The sequence below is a fragment of the Petaurus breviceps genome, unplaced genomic scaffold (genome assembly GCF_028583685.1).
Source record: "Petaurus breviceps papuanus isolate PSGF00001 unplaced genomic scaffold, PetGlider_PUasm1.0 189, whole genome shotgun sequence".
NCBI lineage: Eukaryota > Metazoa > Chordata > Mammalia > Diprotodontia > Petauridae > Petaurus > Petaurus breviceps.
The window spans coordinates 2,610,393-2,631,860 of record NW_027185809.1 but is presented as its reverse complement, the minus strand read 5'-3'; positions in this window follow the sequence as shown (position 1 = coordinate 2,631,860).

Genomic DNA, 21,468 nt, shown 5'->3' with positions numbered 1-21,468 from the left:
AAGATCCCAAAAAGAAAACTCCTAGGAATATTATAGCCAGGTTCCAGAATTCCCAGATTAAGGAGAGAATATTACAAGCAGCCAAGAAGAAACAATTTGAATATTGTGGAAACACAATAAGGATAACCCAGGATCTGGCAGCTTCTACACTGAGGGATCGAAGGGCTTGGAATATGATATTCCAGAGGTCAAAGGAGCTGGGATTAAAACCAAGAGTCACCTACCCAGCAAAACTGAGTATCATGTTTCAGGGGAAAATATGGTCATTCAGTGGAATAGAGGACTTTTAAGCATTCTTGCTGAAAAAACCAGAACTGAATAGAAAATCTGACATTCAGATACAAGAAGCAAGAGAAGCATAAGAAGGTAAAAAGGGAAAAGAAATCATAAGGAACTTATCAAAGTTGAACTATTAACATATGTGTGTGTGTGTGTGTGTGTGTGTGTGTGTGTATATACTATTATTAATACCATCTTACATGTAATTTGGAAATAAGATATAGAGGCACTGAGGCATAGAGATCCACTGGAAAAGTTGAAAGGGGTATGGGAGAAAATATGGGAGAGAGCATATTGGAGGAGGGGATATTCTGTGGGACTGCTATTTTGGGGTGGTGGGTAGGGGAAAAACAGGAAGAAAATTTGTAACTCAAAATCTGGTGGAAACGAATGATGTAAATCAGAAGTTAATAAAGCATTAAAAAAAACTAATTATGGGCTGCAAAGGGATTGTAATGGGAGAAGAGGAAAGAAGGAGGTAGAAAAGGGTAAATTATGTCACATAAAGAGGCATAAAAACATGATAGTAGAGAGAAAGAAGGGAGGGATATGAGCATTGTATGATCTTTACTCTCATTGCTTTTGGTTCGAGGAAGGAATAATATACTCAGTTAAGTATAGGAATTTAACATGAAGAGACACAAAAATTTATTATAGTAGAGGGAAAGAAGGGAGGAAGAAGAGCATTGTTTGAGATTTACTCTCATTGGATTTGGTTCAAGGAGGGAATAACATACTCTATTAAGTATAAAAATTTAATGTGCCCTACAGGCAATAGAAGGGGAAAGGGGAAAGAAAGGGGGTGGGGGTAGAAGGAAGGGAAGAAGTAGTAAAGTTAAAGGGTAGGCAAAGGGAGGGGTCTCATAGGGAGGGAATATTGAGGGAGGCAATGATCAAAAGCAAAACTCTTTTGAGGAGGGGAAAGGAGAAGGGAGAAATAAAAGTATAAATGGAGTGGGGGAAGAAATAGGATGGAGAGAAAGACACAGATAGTAATCATAATTGTGAATGTGAATGGAATGAACACTCCCATAAAATGGTGGTTAACAGAAGAATGGATTAAAAACCATAATCCTATAACATGTCATTTACAAGAAACACATTTGAAACAAGGGGATACACACAGGGTAAAGATGAAAGGCTGGAGTAGAATATATTATGCTTCAGTTAAAGAAAAAATCAGGTGTAGCAATCCTAATCTCAGACAAAGCAAAAATAGATGTGATTAAAAGAGTGAAGGAAGGAAACTATATCCTGCTAAAAGGTACCATTGACAATTAAGTAATATAATTACTAAATATATATGCACCAAGTGGCATAGCATCCAAATTATTAGAAGAGAAGTTAAAGGAAGAAATAGATAGCAAAACTATATTAGTGGGGGCCTCAACCTCTCCCTCTCTGAACTTGATAAATATAACCTCAAAATAAACAAGAAAGTTAAGGAGGTGAATAGAATTTTAGAAAAAGTATATATGATAGACCTCAGGAGAAAACTGAATGGGGACAAAAAAAGAATATACCTTCTTCTCAGCAGTATGTGGCACATACACAAAAACTGACTTTGTACCAGGGTATAAAACCTCATAATCCAGGGCAGAAAGGCATAAATAGTAAATACATCTTTTTCAGATCATGATGCAATAAAAATATGTAATAGAGGGCCATGAAAAGATAAACTAAAAACTAATGGAAACTAAATAATCCAATACTAAAGAATGAGTGGGTCAAACAAAAAATCATAGAAACAATTAATAGCTTCATTCAAAAGAATGACAACAATGATACAATATACCAAAACGTGTGGGATGTATCAAAAGCAGTTCTCAGGGGAAGTTTTATATCCTGAATGCATACCTGAATAAAATAGAGAAAATTGAGGTCAATAAATTGGTCGTGCAACTGAAAAAGCTAGAAACAGAACAAAAACTGCCAAGCAATCTGGGAGAGCAAGAAATAGTTTACATGTCAGATTTATGGAGAAGGGAAAATTTTACGACCAAAAAGAGTTAGAGAGCATTATAAAATGCAAAACGGACAATTTTAATTACATTAAATTGAAAAGTTTCTGTACAAATAAAGACAATGTAACCAAGATTAAAAGGAAAGTGGAAAACTGGCAAAGAATTTTTACAACCAGTGTCTCTGATAAAGGCCTCATTTCTAAAATACACAGAGAATTGAGTCAAATCTACAAGAATACAGGTCATTCCCCAATTGATAAATGATCAAAGGATATGAACAGGCAGTTTTCAGAGGATGAAATTAGAGATATCTATAAGCATATGAAAAAATGCTTTAAATCACTATTGATTAGAGAAATGCAAATAAAAATTCTGAGGTACCGCATCTCACCAGTCAGATTGGCTAAGATGACAAAACAGGAAAATGACAAATGCTTGAGAGGATGTGGAAAAATCAGAACACTAATGCATTGTTGGTGCAGTTGTGAACTGATCCAACCATTCAGAGAGCAACCTGGAACTATGCCCAAAGGGCTATAAATAAGTGCATACCGTTTGACCCAACAATACCGCTTCTAGGTTTGTATCCCAGAGAGATCACAGAAATGGGAGGAGGACCCGTATGTAAAAGAATATTTGTAGCAGCTCTTTTTGTGGTGGCAAAAAATTGGAAATCAAGGGGATGCCCATCAATTAGGGAATGGCTAAACAAGTTGTGGTATATGAATGTAATGGAACTCTTGTGCTTTAAGAAATGAGGAGCAAGGGCGTCTAGGTGGTGCAGTGAATAGAGCACTGGCCCTGGAGTCAGGAGAACTTGAGTTCAAATCTGGCCTCAAACACTTAACACAAAAACTAGCTGTGTGACCTTGGGCAAGTCACTTAACCCCAATTGCCCTCCAAAAAGCAAAACAAAAAAAAGAAAATGAGGAGCAGATAGACTTCACAATAACCTGGAGAGACTTTCATAAATTGATGTTGAGTAAGAAGATCAGAACCAGGAGAAATTTGTGCACAATTACAAACACAACATATATGTGATGACTAACTTTGATAGACTGGGCTCCTCTAAGCAATGTAAGGTTATAAGACAAGTCCAAAAGACTCATGATTGAAAAAGATATCCACATCCAGAGAAAGAACTACAGAGTCTGAATGCAGATTGAAGCAAAGTACTTGCTTTCTTTCTTTTTCTTGTTTTGTTTTGTTTTCTCTTTCCCATTGTTCATTCCATTGGTTATAATCCTTCTTTACAACCTGAATGATGTTTAATGTGAAGGTATTTGTAGATCCTATATTTGTGATTGCATGCCACCATGGGGGGGGGGGGAGGGGGAGGAGAAAGGAGGGGAGAAAATTTTAAACTCAAGGGATTGTGGAACTGAATGTTGTCAACAAAAAGTAAATAAATAAAATAAAATTTTTTAAAAGAGAGAAACAATGACAGTAATGAGACAACATACCAAAACTTATGGAATGCAGCACAAGCAATTCTAAGGGGAAGTTTTATATCTCTGAATAAAATAAAATCGCATGAATAAAATAGAGAAAAAGGAGATCAATGAGTTGGGCATACAACTAAAAAAGCTAGAAAAAGAACAAATCAAAAATCCCCAATTTATTACTAAATTAGAAATACTGAAAACCAAAGGAAAGATTAATAAAATTGAAATTAAGAAAACTATTGAACTAATGAATAAGATTAAGCACTGATTCTATAAAAAAAATAAAATTGATAAACCTTTAGTCAATTTGATTTTTAAAAAAAGAAAACCAAATTACCAGTAACAAAAATGAAAAGGAGGAATTTACCTCCATTGAAGAAGAAATTCAAACAATAATTAGGAATTATTTTGCCTAATTATGTGCCCATAAATTTGACAATCTTAGTGAAATGGATCCATATTTACAAAAATATTAATTTCCCAGATTAACTGAAGAGAAAGTAAAATACTTAAATAACTCCATCTCAGAAAAAGAAATTGAACAAGACATCAATGAACTCCCTAGGAAAAAAATCTCCAGGGCCAGAAGGATTTACAAGAGAATTCCATCAAACATTTAAAGAACAATGAATTTCAATACTTTATAGACTATTGGGAAAAATTGGAGAAGAAATTCTATCAAATTCTTTTTATGATACAGTTATTGTGCTAATACCTAAATCAGGAAGAGTCAAAACTGAGAAAGAAAATTATAGACCGATTTCCCTCATGAATATATAGATGCAAAAATTTTAAGCAAAATATCAGCAAAAAGATTACAGCAACTTATCACAAGAAAAATACACTTTGATCAGGTAGGATTTATTCCAGGAATGCAAGACTGGTTCAATATTAGGAAAACTATCGGCATAATTGATCACATCGACAACAAAACTAGTAGAAATCATATAATTATCTCAAGAGATGCAGAAAAAGCTTTTGAGAAAATACAACACCCATTCCTATTAAAAACACTAAAAAGCATAGGAATAAATGGAGTCTTCCTTAGAATGATAAGTAGCACCAACCTAAATCATCAGCAAGTATTATATGTAATGGGGATAAGCTAAAAGCATTTCTAATAAGATCAGGGGTGAAATAAGGATATCCACTATCACCCCTCTTATTCAATTTGGTACTAGAAATGTTAGCAGCAGCAATAAGAAAAGAAAAAGAAATTGAAGGAATTAGAATAAGTAAAGAAGAGACTAAAGTTATCACTCTTTACAGGTGATATGATGATATACTTAGAGAATCAAGTAAAAAACTGCTTGAGGGGCAGCCAGGTAGCACAGAGACTAAGAAATAACTGGCTGTGTAACCTTGAGCAAGTTACTTAACCCCGATTGCTTAAAAAAAAAAAAAAGCTACTTGAAATAGCAAATAACTTTAGCAAAGTTGCAGGATATAAAATAAACCCACATAAATCCTCAGCATTCCTATATGTTTCTAAAGAAGCCCAACAGCCAGAAATAGAAAGAGAAATGCCTTTTTTTGTTTTTTGCTTTTTGGAGGGCAATTGGGATTAAGTGACTTGCCCAAGGTCACATGGCTAGTTTTTGTATTAAGTACCTGAGGCCAGATTTGAACTCAGGTCCTCCTGACTCCAGGGCCAGTGCTCTATTCATTTGCCACCTAGCCATCCCTGAGAAATGCCATTTAAAGTAACTGTAGACATTATAAAATATCTGGGAGTCTGCCTGCCAAAACAAACCCAGGAATTATATGAAGACAATTACAAGACACTTTTCACACAAATAATGTCAGATTTTAAAAACTGGAAAAGCATCAGTTGCTCATGGTTTGACTGAGCTAATATAATAAAAATGACAATTTTACCTAAATTAATTTACCTGTTTAGTGCCATGCCAATCAAACTACCAAAAATTATAAAGCTAGAAAAAGTAATAACAAAATTCTTCTGGAAGAACAGAAGGTCCAGAATATCAAGAAAATTAATGAAAAGAAATGCTGGAGAAGGTGGCCCAGCCATGCCAGATTTTAAACTGGGTTGTAAAGAAGCAGTCATCAAAACTACTTGGTACTGGCTGAGAAATAGAGTGGTGGATCAGTGGAATAGATTAGGTACACAAGACACAGTAGTCAATGACTATAGTAACCTATTGTTTGATAAACCCAAGTACTCCAGCTTCTGGGAAAAGAACTCACTATTTGACAAAAATTGCTGGGAAAACTGGAAAATAGTATGGCAGAAACTGGGCATTGACCAATATCTTACACCATATATCAAAATAAATTCAAAATGGGTTCACAATTTAGATATAAAGGCTGACCCTATAAACAATCTGAGAGAGCAAGGAATACTCTACCTGTCAGATTTATGGAGAAGAGAAGAATCTATGACCAAACAAGAGATAGAGAGCATTGCAAAATGCAAATGAATAATTTTGATTACATTAAATTTAAAAGATTTTGTACAAACAAATCCATTGTAACCAAGATTAGGAGGGAAGCAGAAAACTTGGAAAACAATTTTCCAACCAGTGTCTCTGATAAAGGCTTCATTTCTAAAATAAAGAACTGAGTCAAATATGTAAGAATACAAGTCACTCCCCAATTGATATATAGTCAAAGGATATGACAGAAAGTTTTCAGAGGAAGAAATTAAAGATATCTATAAGCATAAGAAAAAATCTTCTAAATCACTACTGATTAAAGAAATGCAAATCAAAATACCTCTTAGGTACCCATCTCACCTGTCAGATTGGCTAACATGATAAAACAGGAAAATGATAAATGTTGGAGAAGATGTGGGAAGATTGGAACACTAATGCATTGTTGATGGAGTTGTGAACTGATCCAACCATTCTGGAGAGCAACCCGGAACTATGCCCAAAGGGCTATAAATAAGTGCATACTCTTTGACCCAGAAATACCACTTCTAGGGCTGTATCCCAAAGAAGTCATTGTAAATTCAAGTGCAAGCAGCTCTCCTAAGGACTGCTGCTGTGAATAGCTTTAAGGTTCTGTTTTCAGAGTATAGTGAACTTTCTATTTATTCAGCAACAAACTAAGGCAAAACATTCACAGGAACTAAAGTACAGTATCCACAACAATGTAACCTAACAATTTATTGCTAACATGGCCACATGGTCTTAAACAAAAGATACCATTCAGTAAGTCACAATCTCAATCAATATAAGTACCCATATAAATTCTTCTTTCATCTTGAATGGATACTGGCTTCCTATTATCCTTAACTCAATCATCCTTAAGGAGCAATCATCCTTAAGGGGTACAAAGTACCAAGTACAAAGGTCTCCCACCCCAGGTCACAGTAAATCATAATCTTGTCAATTAGAACTAAGGCCCCAAGTAAAGGTCCTTTCATCTTGACTTGAGGCTTGCTTCCAACCTCCATGACTCCTCTTCCATACTCCTAGCTCTTGCCTGAATTCACCCAACTGTCACCTGGATTCACAAGTAGGTGGCTCCCAGTTCCTGCTCCAGCCCCTGCTCTAGCTCCCACTCCAGCTCCCACTCCAACTTGAAGCTCATGGTGACCTCAAACCCTTCTCAGTTTCTGTTTCTGGGAAGACAAAGCTTAACAGAGTCACAACAATATCTACATACATCAAGTTTATCAGAGTTATAACAATATTCACACACATTGTCAGCACTGTCATTTCATTTCACTTTCTGCCTGTGAAATCAACACAAGTCAATAGACAGGGTGCTTCTGTCTGACAAAGTAACAAAATTAAACAGATGGAATGCTTTTGTCTGACAAAGTATACAAATCAAACACAAATGAACACAGACAGAAGAGATGGACAGAATGCTGACACCACAAGTGTTCTCCCTCTCAGTTCTGCTTAGTTCCAGCTCATGCTTATGTTTTTATATTCTCTTTTATCGAGTTCCTCCCACTGTGGTCTCCAGGTGATGAAGTTAGTTTCCAACAAGGCTTGACACAATCAAAGACAGGCTCAAAATCACTTGAATAGTTGAAACAAGGAGCAAAGTACCATTTTGCTTGTCATTACAATCATACAAGTGGGAGGAGAACCCATATGTTAAAAAATATTTATAGCACCTCTTTTCGTGGTGAAAAAAAATGGAAATCAAGTGGATGCCCTTCAATTGGGGAATGGCTAAACAAGTTGTGGTATATGAATATAATAGAATACTATTGTGCTATAAGAAATGAGGAGCAGACAGACTTCATAATAACCTGGAGAGACTTATATAAACTGATGCTGAGTGAGGAGAGCAGAACCAGGAGAACTTATACACAATTACAGACACATCATATCTTTGAAGATTAACTTTGATAGATTAGACTTTTCTCAGCAATGCAAGGTTCTAAGACAACTCCAAAAGACACATGATGGAAAAGGCTCTCCACATCCAGATAAAGTAGTACAAAGTCTGAATGCAGATTGAAGCAAACTACTTGCTCTCTCTCTTTTTTGTTTTGTTTCATCTTTCTCGTTGTTCATTCCCTTGGTTATCATTTTTCTTTACAACTTGACTGTTTAATATGAAGGTATATGTAAAATCTATATTGGATTGCATACCACCATGGTGGGGAGGGGGGAGGAGAAGGAAGAGGAGAAAATTTGGAACTCAAAACCTGTGGAACTGAATGTTGTAAACTAAAAGTAAATATTTTTTTAGAAAAGGAAAATTTCGAGCAAATTTGAGAAAGAGCGAGCAAGAGAGTGAGTGAGAGAGAGAGAGAGAGAGAGAGAGAGAGAGAGAGAGAGAGAGAGAGAGAGAGTTGCAAGGAAAAGCTTTTATATTGGAAGGGGAAAGGGTAAGGCACGGCAGGTAATTGTTGAATGTCAATCTCATTGGAATTGGTTCAAGGAGGAAAGAATATATCTGTGTGATATGTGTGTACATACATACACACATATACACATATACTCAATTGGGCAGGAAAATAGGAGAGGAAGGGGATAAAAGAAAGGATAGGATGATAAAAGGGAAGGAAGGTTAATGGAGGCAATGGTCAGAAACAAAACAGACTTTGAGGAGGTATAGGATAAAAAAAGAGAAGGATAAATGGAAGGAAATGCATAGTTAGTAATCATAAATGTTAATGTGAATGGTATGAGCTCACCTATAAAATGAAAAAGAATAGCAAAATGGATCAGAAACTACAATCCAACAATATGTTGTTTATAAGAGATACACTTGAAACAGAAAGATACACACATAGCAAAAATAAGAAGATGGAGCAAGAATCTAATATTGCTTCATTTGAAGTAAAGAGGGCAGTGGTGGCAATTATGATCTCAGACAAAAGAAAAACAAAAATAGACCTAATCAGAAGAAATAATTAGGAAAAATGCATTTTAAAAAAAAGGTAACATAGACAATGGAGAAAAATGAAAAAAAAATCAACAGCAATTTTATCCAATGAAGGCCCCTTTACTCAATTATATAAGGAATTGGGTCAAATTTATAAAAAAAAATATAAGAACCATTCATCACTGTCATGGGATATGAACAGGCAGTGTTCAAAAGAAGAAATCAAAGTTGTCTATAGTCATATGAAAAAATGCTTGAAATCACTATTGATTGGAGAAAGGCAAATTAAGACAAATATAAGGTGCCACCTCACAACTATCAAAAATGACAAATGCTGGAAGGGATGAGGGAAAATAGGTACACTAATGAATTTTTGGTGGAGTAGTGAACTGGTCCATTCTGGAGAACAATTTGGAACTATGCCCAAAGGCTATAAAACCATGTATGCTCTTTGACCCAGCAATACCCCTACTAGGTCTGTACCCCAAAGAGATCAAAGAAAAAAGGAAAAGGATTTATCTGTATAAATTATGGATAGCAGCTTTTCTTGTATTGACAAAGAACTGGAAATTGGGGATTGGCTGGACAAGTTGCAGCATATGATGCTGCTGAAGTACTGTTTGCTGTAAGAAATGATGAATAGATGGTTTCAGAAAAACATGGAAGATCTGTGTGAGCTAATGCAAAGTCAAGTGAGCAGAATGAGACCATTGTACACAAAAACAGAAATATTGTAATAATGATCAACTGTGAAAGACTTAAGTGCTCAGGTCAAAACAATGACTCAAAACAATTCCAAAGGACTCATGATGAAAAAGTGCTATACACTTGGAGAAAGAGAGAGAACTGTACAAATAGAAGGATAGTTTTCTCACTTTGTTTTTCTTGCTTTTTTGTGATATAGATAATATGGAAATATGTTTTGCATGATTTCACATGTATTATAATTGATGTCATTCTGCTCAGTTTCTTAGTGGTTGTGGGAGGGTTTGGGAGAGAGGGATAGAATTTGCAACTCAAAATGTTTAAAACAAAGAAATAATGAGAGAGAGAGAGAGAGAGAGAGAGAGAGAGAGAGAGAGAGAGAGAGAGAGAGAGAGAGAGAAAGTCAGAGACAAGTCCTTCGAGGTGAGTGGAAATGGAGGCCAAGCAGGATGGAGGCTTTTACTCATCTGTTAACCTCCTGTTTTAACTTATTGTTTTTGATGACTAGATGGATAAACTTTTTTTGTGGCTGAAAATATTTTCAACATCCTCTAAATTCAGTACCCTGGGATAAAGCCCTGGTTACCCAGCCCATAGATATAGGTCTGGGAAAGGGAGTAGGAAGACAAAATGGTATTTCCCATGAATTCACACAGTTCCTGGACTTACTCCAGAATTACTGAACACTGTGACTTATACAAAGAAATATAGGAAATAGGAAACCAAAGTTAGACTCAGATACCAAAGTATCCCTAAAAGCCTTGTGCAAGGTGCAATTAATGCATACTCTTGGCACGTATCCCTGCATTTTTTTCTCACATCTCTCCTCCCTTTCCTAGCTCCTCCACCACTATCTTGGAAATTCCCTCTGGGCCAGGCCATGTTTCTCCTATCAACAAGCACAGGGAACTGCCTATATATATGAGTTAAGGTGTAGAATCTGATCAGAAGGGAAAGGAGTCAGAAATAATTGCCAGGTGCATTTCTTTCTTGGAAAATAATTATCTCAATTCAACTTAATTTCATTCACAGAATGGCTTCCCTGGAGACCTTTAGCACAAAGAGGTAATACTAGCAAGCTACAACTGCAGGTGCTTTCAGTTCTGAGTCTATTAATGTGCTCCGGTCTGTGATATAGGCAGGGCAGAGTGATGAAGCTTTTGTCCCTAATGAGTTAGGGGGAGGCCTGGGACTCAAGCCCAGACCTCCTGACTCCCAACACCCAACTCTTTCCATCTTATTATGCTGCTGATGAGATGCTAAAAGATCCACTGCTTTCAGTCCTTCAAGGGCAGTGGCCAGGGGATGGGGGCAGTCTCCTGGTATCTTATTTACAGGGCAAAGACTGTAGACCTTGTGACAGACACAGAGAACAATGTGATTTGGCTTCTTGCTGATGTGCATTTCTGTGCATTTTAGAAGGTACTTAAGAAGTCATTGGACTTAGAGGCAGGATTCAACAGAGGTCTCTCCTGACACACCGGGCAAGTCACTTCATTCTCTGAACCTGTTTTCTCATAGAAAAAGTGAGTATAGGGGGTGGCTAGGTGGCGCAGTGAATAGAGCACCAGTCCTGGAGTCAAGAGGACCTGAGTTCAAATCCAGCCTCAGACACTCATCACAAAACTAGCTGTGTGACCTTGGTCAAGTCACTTAACCCCAATTGCCCAGCTTTCCCCCTCCAAAAAGAAAGTGAGTATAACAACATTGAACAACACCTACCTCACAGGGTTGTTTGGGAGGTTCAGATGAGAGCATATGTGGAAAATGCTTTGCAAACCTTAAAATGCCATGTAAATGCCAGACTATCCCTTGTTGTTTTGATTTGAGTTCATACATGATCCTGTGGTCCACTGCTCCAAATAATAATGTTCCTCCAGAAACCCCTCCTTGGGACAATTTATTCTCAATGTCAGGAAGTAAACCTTCCTGTGCAAGAGCTACACAAGAGTACAATGGACTGGCTTGAGAGGTGGGGGGTTCCTTGGAGGTGATCGAGGAGGAACTGGATGACCACTTGGCAGGTATGTTATGGTAGGTATTTCTCATATGGCTCAGGCTAACTGGTCTCTAGGGTCCCTTCCCTCTGTCAACTGCTATGATTCTGAGATTCTGTGTAAAGAGGGCATGCACCCCCCATCTGCTTCTTCCCAATATTCTTCATCAATAATCCCAAAGATTCTTGGAGTCAGTCCTCCTTTCCTAAGTCTCCCTCTTGGCCACAACTTTTAGCACATTTCTGCATGTGCTGCCATCACCACATTTCCTGCCAACTCCAGCTGCACAAAATTAAACCTTATTGCACAAGAGCCGTAAAACATGGCTTTCTAGCCTTCCAGGAGCATAGTATCATGTAACTCTTACCAGATATGGCTCAACAAGTCCCTTTGGGGATTACAGTGGGACCTGGAATGCCTCCACCCTCCCTCTGTGTTTCCAAATTCTACCACTCCTTGAAGGCCTAGTTCCAATTCCAGCTTTTTCCCCCAACAAAGCCTTCATAAAGCCCACTGATCTTCCCCTGCTCTGGACTCTCCACTGTCTCAGCTGATTATCTGACATTTATAGCATACATTTTGGTAATGTTAATTTAATTGCTTCCTCTATGTAAGTCTGCTCCCCCCAAACCCTAAACCCCCACCCTGGAGAACATAAAGACTGTATTCCCCTCCTATTTCCTTGACATACAGTCAGTGATCAGTAAAAACATAAGAAATGAATGAAGGAACAGCCCCACTTACACACTAAGCCAAGCACAGACAGAATTTTACCACCAAGAAAAATATCTGATGCCATTGGTCTCCCTCAAAGAGTTGTTATAGTTGTTTAGTCATATTCAGCTCTTCATGATCCTATTTGGGATTTTCTTGGCAAAGATACTGGAGTGGTTTGCCATTTCCTTCTCCAACTCATTTTACAGATGAGGAAACTGAGGCAAACAGGATCACTGTCACCTGCCCAGGGTCACCCAGCTAAGAATAGTCTGAGGTCAGATTTGAATGCAGGAAGACAAATCTTTCTGACCCCAGGCCAGGCTTGCTATCCACTGTGTCACCTCGCTTCCCACAGAGCTTCTAAACAAAAGAACAAACCAGTCAGCTAGTTGTCCTTCCTGACCTTCCTCATCTAAGCCAGTCTTCCTCTTCTCTGGGAAAGTTTTCCAGAAGCAAGTTGAGGTGACTGAGATCCTATGTCAAGTGCTCCTCACCAAGCCTTTAGCAGCAGCATCCCAGCTCTCCCTCCACAATTTGGGGTTGTCTCCTTTTCTGAGCCATGAAGGTACAAGGACATTTTCATTTGGAAAGACCAGTTTGAGAGTGTATGTGGCAACAAAGAAGGAACCAAAGATTTGTCCCCAAATCCTAGTCAGCAGAATTCATGGCCCCCATAGAGCTTGAAAGAGAAGGGTTTAGCACATTTCCCCAGCTACTCAGAGAAATTAAATATAGACGTATTAGTCCACAGGCTGTATTGTCATCTGCTTTTTCGGATTTTTGTCTCCTGAGAATTTCTGGATGCCTTTACTAATATTCTCTTCCTATTGTGCCTTCTCCTCATGGGATTTACTTTTACAGATGGATGTACTTTGGAAGGATTTCGCCCTTTCCTCTCCTCTCCTATCAAGTGCCAAGCAATTGATATTTTCAGGTCTTCACGTAAATACTTCATGAGATACACTCTGTCCTTGTCTAGAAACTTTCCCCATATCCGGGCATCCACATACTTTAAAATGAGCAGTTTCAGTTGCATGATGGGGTTAGAAACCAGATGTGAGTGGAGGTTAGGAAGAGGCAGCATTAAGTATAGACAAATATTTCTAGGAGTTTGGTAGTAAAAGAAGATAAAAGATGACATAGTTTGAGGGAACTGCAGGGTCAAGTAACGGGTTTTTTTTTTGAGATTGGAAAAGACATAGGCACGTTTGCAGAAATCTGAACAGAGCCTAGCAGTAGACAGGAAGAAACTGAAGTTAAAAAAAAAAAAAAGGTAATGTTCGATGTGGAAAGCTCCCAGAGAACTTAGAAAGAGACAGGGTCAAAGGCATTAGTTAAAAGCATAACCTTTTGACAAGAAGCCTTCCTCAGAGACTGGAGCAGAGGAAGTGGGAACAATGTAGGGGGGTTTGAGGTATTTGGTAGGGGAGATGAGGGAGCTCATGACAGATGATTTTCTCAGTAAAGCAGAAGGGTATCTCTTAAGAAAGATGATGCTGGAGATGGTATTAGGTGCTTGAGAAGGAAAAAGAGTCAGTGAATAGAGTAGCAATCAAGGAAGAATAAAAGAATTTCTCTGGATCAGTAAGGGTCCAGATGAGATTAGGTAACATGACTGTGTAGTGGACCAGCAGGACCCTTTCCCATGACTTCTTCCAACAGCATTCAGCGGCTCAGTATAGGAAGAGACGGCAGATGGGAAGAGAATTATTTCAAGTTGAGGACTGACAAGCAGGAACAGTGATGTAATAAGGGGGTCAGGGAGTCAAGGGTGAAGGACATAGTACAGTTTGACATATAGAGAACTGTGAGATCAAAGCAGAGATGATAGATTGGAACAACAGAGAACAGCGGAGGCAAGTGGAGGTCATGGTGAGGATGAGGGTTTAGGAGGTAGGCAGAGGGAATGATATAAGTGCAGGAGACGGTGATCAAAGTATCATCTTCTTTCTTCTTTCCTTCAGTCTAAAAGGAGAAAGGGAATGGTGAATTCAGTGAAGTGTTGGTGAATCATATTGCCCCCTTCTTGGCAGAGTGGTAGAATACCAGAGGTGCGGGATGAGTCATACATTGTTAGACATAATGTGTTCATTTGCTTTGTTGCTTTGCTTTACTGTACTTATGTGTATTGAGAATTAGGGTTCATTGGGGGTAGGAAGGAGAAGGAGAGTCTTTGGGAAGTGATGCCATCTTTTTTTAAAGCATCAACAAAACATTTAATTTTCTTTTAGAAAAGGGATAAACCCAAAGCTGAAAGACTCCCAGAGTGGTTTCTTTATACCTGCCATCTGCCTGCCTAAATCAAGTGATGGACTGGGATACTTGGGGAACACACGAGTGGTGCTATCTGGAAATGAGATGGATGAGCCAACCTAATGCAACTTCTAAAACCCCAGCGCTCCTCCTTAACCAAGACCTCCTGTACAAGGCAGCCTTGTGAACCCACAAGGCACAAAATCCCGGTAGGATCCAGGGGAGTAAGCCTGCCCTTCTGTGACATCACAGTACTCTATAGTGGGCCCTAAATGGGCTCCTAAGAGAACAGGCACCCTGCCTACAGATGGTTGTAGGCATCCTCTTTGGCTCCCGCCAGCAAGAGGTTTAGTGTGTAGCCATCATTAGTATGTGGCCAACTCATAGATTCTCAGGCAAATGAGACAGTCTCTGCCTATGGCCAAAGCATTACGGGACAGTGTAGAAAGTACTGACTTTACCTCCCTGGAACTCATTTTCCTCATCTATAAAACAAAGGGGTCAGACTGGATTGTTTCCAAGCTTACTTCCAATCCTCTGTTCCTGATTTCTCAGAAGTTCTTTGGCAGAGTCATATAGGGCCTCCCTGGAGCACTCATGTGCTCAGGAAATGTCTGTACTTACAGAGCTCTTTGGTGGCCATGACTTGTTCTGGTTGAAGTTACACTGGAATTCAAAAGATCAGCTTCACAAGTTAAAGATGAGGTTGGTGTGGCTGGATTCTTTGGAATATAAGGAGTGGGGGCAGCTAGATGGTACAAATGGCTAGAGCACCAGCTCTGAAGTCTGGATCTGGTGTTCAAATGTGACCTCAGAGACTTACTAGCTGTGTGATCCTGGGCAAGTCACTTAACCTGAAGGGCCTCCCCCACTTACAAGAGGATATAAGGAGTGTGCTGTCCATGTCAGTTATATGTGTTTACGTACAGCTTGCAGGGAGGCAAGGACCGCTCTCTCTGAGATCTTGCCCACTCTTTTCCAAGGAAGACTGATTCTTGACTGGAGTGCAGCAGGGGAAGGGCTCCCAGGGTTGGCTACTCTGTTCTCCTCTAACAGGAAGTACCAGACTAGAACTATATCAATCAGCCCTAGACATTGTTGGTCTGGTGGCATTTTTTTAGGTCCAAAAGCAACAAAGCCACGAGCCTCCCCCACCTGATATCTCTTAAATGGAGAGAATGACTTCTTCCCACCAAATACCAGTCATACAAATGGCCCTCACAAATAGTGAATAGTGAGTAAACCCACTTATCCAAGCAGATAGCAAACAGAAAATAGAATTCTACAAATTAGAATATACCAGAAAATAAACAAGATTGGATGAGCCTTTTAAATGGGAGTGAGTTGAAAATTTCCTTCAATGGAATGAAAAGCCCTGATTTCACCCAAGGGCAAATTCCCTGAAGTCTCTAGGGAGCCAAGCTGGAAATTAGGGACATGTGGAGGCAATGACTCTGCTACATGTTTGCTACTTCCCAAAGTCTTTTTTTTCTCTCTGCATGGGTCTCTCCCTGGCAAGTCTAGAACCACATGTGCCTTTTCTCAAAACAAGAAAAAGGAATATATTTCCTTCTCAAAGTTCTCTGGAAAATTCTATCCCTCACTAAAGTCTTACACAAAACATTCTAGGATTGAAACTCAGGTTACATCAAAAAGATCTAGGGGTGTTAGCAGACTGCTTTGACAAATCAACATGAGCGAAGAAAGCCAAGGTAATCTTGGACTGCATTAAGAGAATCTCAGTTTCCAGAACTAGGAAGGTAATACTCCTACTATATTCTACTCCAGTAGAACTACATCTAAAAGAATTGTGTTCATTTCTTGGTAGCTCATTTTTAAAAGAACTATGAGAAAAAAACCTAGTGTCCAAAGGAGGGCAATTAGGATGAGAAAAGGCTAGCCTGAGGAAAAGTTGGGAAAAGGAGGATGTATTTTCCTGGAGCTGTCTTCAAGTGTGTGCCCTTCTCCAGAGATCATAGATCTGGAATTAGAAAGCATCTTAGAAAACATCCAGTTCAACCCTCTCGTTTTAGAAATGAGGAAACTGAGGACCAAAGAGCCCAAGTGACTTGCCCAAGGTCACACATGTGGCAGAATCCAGATTTGAACTGAGGACTTCTGATTCCAAATTCTGTGCTTTCAACTACAGCACATTAGGACTGTTGTGTGGAAAATGAATTATGCTTTCTGGTCAAGTGTCAACTTTTTTGAGGTTTTACTGATACATTCAGTTGTTAATTCCCCACCCTTTCCTAAAAAAGTATTTTCTGTTTCTTTTTCTTCATTATTTTAAAAATCACATTTATTTTTCAAATAACAGGTTCTTAATGAATCTGTCCTTCCCACTGCCCATACATTGAGCAATTTTTAAAAATCCCTCAATACATATCTGCATAGTACAGCAAAACAAATTCTTACATTACCCAAGGTAAAAAATGTATGTCCCTTTCATCAATTCTCTGTCAGGAAGGAAATGGCACATTTCATCTTCATTTATTTGGAATTACACTGATCAGAGTTCTAATGTCTATCAAAGTTGTTTTTCATTATTATGTTCCTCTCCTGTCACTTCATTCTGCATCAGTTCAGAGAGGTCATTCCCAGTTTCCTCTCAAATTGTTGATTTCATCATTTCTTCTGGCACAATTTCATTTCCTATGCCACAATTGTTTAATGATTCCCCAATAGAAGGACAGACCCCTCTTTTTGACTGCCACAAAAATCAATAAATGCTTATTAAGCACCTATGTACCAGGTGCCGAGTTAAGTGCTTGAGAAACAAAAAAGAGGTAAAAGTCCCTGCCTTCAAGGAGCTTACAATCTAACAGGGGAGACAACATACAAGCAACTATATACGGGATAAATGGGAAATAATTAAGAGATGGAAGGCACTAGAATTAAGAGGGATTGTGGAAGGCTTTCAGTAAAGGATGGGATTTTAATTGAGACTTAAAGGAAGCCAAGGAAGTCAGTAGGAAGACACAAGATACATGGGGGAAAGCCAGAGAAAAAACCCAAGCCAAGAGACGGAGCATCTTGTTCATGGAACAGCCAGGCCAGTGTCTCTGGATTGAGTGAGGATTGGGGAGTAAGGTGTAAGAATACTGGAAAAGGTAGGAAGGGTTTCCAGGGGGCTTTGAATGTCAAACAGAGCATCTTGTATTTGATCTTGGAGGAAACAGGAAGTCACTGGAGTTTACTGAGTAAGGTCAGACTTGCACTTTAGGAAAATCACTTTAGTGACTAAATGGAGCACAGATTGGAAAAGGATTGTGACGAATATTTTTGTAAACATATCTTTTTCGTCTTTTTTTTAATCTCATTGGGGTATAGGCCTAATAGTACTATAGCTGAGTTAAGGGGTGTGCACAGCTTGGTAATTTTCTGGGCATCAAATTGCTTTCTATTTCCATTTCCGGTCATTCGGCTGGGTCAATTCGCAGTAATTATTTGTTTCCCCTGTGAGGCCAGCTCAGGAGTGGCCACGATGAAGTGCAGAGCATGGAAAGAAGACACGGGGCCAGGAGGGAGCCTCACAGCAGTGAAGTCCATTTATTCATCTGAGGATCAGGGTTTATATAGCTTTTCCAGAGTAAGCTAGTTCCTTTATCACACGGGACAGGCTGTACAATCTCTTGTACTTAGTTCCTACTTTCGTCACTACTTTCAGGGTCAGCAAGAATTCAGGGCACTCTGTTCTTTGCATGTCATGGAGAGTGGTGAGCTAGCATCCGTTTGGCTTGGGAGCAGCTGCAAGAAGCTGGCCACTTCTACCTGCCTAACTTAGAGTTGGCCCTCAACACCCACAGCCCCTCCAACATTTGTCATTTTCCTCCTTTAGTCATCTTATATTTATTTTGCTGTGTGTATATTTTGTCTCTAATTATCTGTGCACATGTTGGTTCCTCCCAGGAGAAGGCAAGTTCCTTCAGTGGAGGGATTGTTTTTTATTTTGTATTCCACAGCCCCTAGGTCAGTGCCTGGTACATAGTGGGTGTTTAATAAATGCTTGTTCAACTGAATTAGTTTTTGGAAGTTAAATTTGCCCGGGGCCACACAGCTACTAAGTGACTGAGGATGAATTTGAACTCAAGATGAGTGTTCCTGACTTCAGGCCTGGTGCTCTGTGCACTATGGCACCACCTAGCTGCAGTTCAAAAACATTCTACAAGCCGTGTCTAAGTGAAGAGGGCGAAGATGAGGGGAAAAAAGGGTTATGCTCTCCTTGGCTGGTGGCAAGATCCAGGTTGTGGCTGAAACTCTGGGAAGGAGAAGGAAGTGAAACAAACAGATTTACTGCAATTGTCTTCCTGGATACCCAGAGGGCCAGACCTAGATGCTCTAACTTGGGGCTGATGGCAACTTTCTATGAACATTCTAATCAGCCATCCTTTTGAGGGTGTAGGGTCTTGGCTGCTCTGCTCTCTCACACACACACATGTAATCACACAGATACAGAGCTATGCCTCCCTGGAACAAGCCCTTCTCACTGATGTACACGTACTCAGAGCCATTTACTCATAGACATATCTAATGACAGGCAATGACAAATAAACAGATGCACAGCTCATATTTTAATACTTCAAAAGATCCACTGATGTGAACCCATTAGTTTCTTCCACTGAGGACAGCATGCCTTTGTTGATCAGCATAATAATATCCTGCTATACCTGAAAAAATTCATTTGGTAAATAACACTCTAACAATCAGCTTTTCCATACTTACCCAGATTGGCCCCTCGTTGGGGCCATAATTTGAGCCCTCTCAGTTTGGAAGGCAGGGCCTTTGAGTGATAAAGTAGAAAAGGCACCACCTAGAGTCAAGAGGACTTGGGTCCAAATGTCTGATGCTTACTACCTGTGCAACTGTGAGAAAGTCATTTAATATCATCTATAAAAAGAGAGGGCAGGACTAGATGGTCTCTGAGGTCCCTTCCAGCTGTAAAGTTATGATCTATCATTAAATTCATCTCAGTTTTTAATTCTGGGATAAAATCCAAGCACCTGAACACTTATGACCAAAAGAAAAAGAGTAAAGAGAGCTCCTGGAGACCCTAAGGGGCCACAGCCAGGAACTCTTGAGATGGGGAGGTAATGGAAATGATCTGTTTACAAATAAGGTCATTAAATCTTAATATATGTACCAATGAGCTGTCCCAGAATCACCCAATGAACTTTGTTCATAGGAAGGCCAAAGAAAAGACAGCTGCCCCATCTCCACCCTCATAAATAAATAGATCAAGTGACTACTGGGAATTTTGTGAAGACTCCACTGACATAGGTCCTCCTCAGAGGAGGCAAAGATATATACAAAACCTGATACCCTTTCTGGTCTGTCTAGCAAAATGTAAGCACTTTGAGGGCAAGGATCATTTCATACTTGCATTGGTAACCTTAATGTTCCTAGAGCATAGTATGCCCTTCATGAATGCCTGTTGACTTATTGTTGGTTGATTGCCAAAAGAGCTGGTTCATTCTGAATCAGAATGTGATCAGATTCTGTGATCAGAAGCAGCACATTTGCCACAGGTTGAAAATGTTGACTAAAGCTCCTGAGAAATGACTGAAATGTGATAAATGTTGACCAGCTGATCTCCAAACTTTTTTGATCATGAACTCCTATCAGTAAAAAAAAAAAAACAGCTGAGCCCATCTTCCAATGTTCCTATTATTTATTTTCACATACTACTATACTAATGTATAACATACATTATAAAACTTACATAAAATAGAAATTTTAAAAGAATCTCATAATTCTTTGATGAAATCGTATTGGATTCTAGAATCAATAGGGAACAAGTAGAGTTTATTGTGTAGTCAGAGATGAGCTTTAGACAGATAACCCTGGCAGTTGAGTGGAGGGTTGTTTAGGGAGGGGAGATTTAAGACAGGGAGACCAATTATTGCAATTGTCTAGGCAAGAAGTGATAAGAGAGTGAATAAGGTGATGACTGTGCAAATAGAAAGAAGGCGGCAGATGAGAGAGATACGGCTGAGGTAGAGATTACAAGATTTGGCAACTTTGGAGAGTGAGAGTGAGAAGTTGAAGATGGCAGATCTTAAACCTGGGTGACCGGAAGGATGGTGGTGCCCTCTAAAAAACAGAGAAGTTAGGAAGATGGGTGGGTTTAGGGGAAAACATAACAATGGAATCTTAGCTGCAGATCACCACTCATCCACATGAGACTCCCTTTGTCCTACCCAAATTGAAAAGGGCCAATGGAACTCTTGTTCACAGGTTATTGACATGGAGGCTGCCTCGGAGGAGGGCCTGCCGTAACCATCAAGTGATTTGGAAGATTGAGGGTACATAAACTGGGTGGAAGGGAGAATTTTTGCCAAGGACACCTGCTTAGTTGATTGACATATAGTAGGTACTTAATAAATGATGGCTGACTAACTATCTAATGATAGAGTTATTACTTTATAACTCTATGGTGCCAACACCCAGCTCAGAAGAGTGGGGAATTTGCTTGGGGAAAGGAAAGGGTGGAGTGGGGGACTATGGGGAACTAGAGCAGGTGTGGTCAAACTCGAGGCAAACCAGCAATTGACTGGCTATTAGGGAGGGTCTCTCTCTGATTGGCTGATCCCACACCCCTGTGGTCAGGCAGTACTTTGAAGACCTTGGCTCTAGAAGTCTAGACCACCACCCAACCCCTCTACACAAGATGCAGCCAGTTTGCCCTAGACTGAGCCCTAGGCTCAGGAAATACCTGCTAACTTGGCACTTCCTGCTTTTTACACACACACACACACACACACACACACACACACACACACACACACA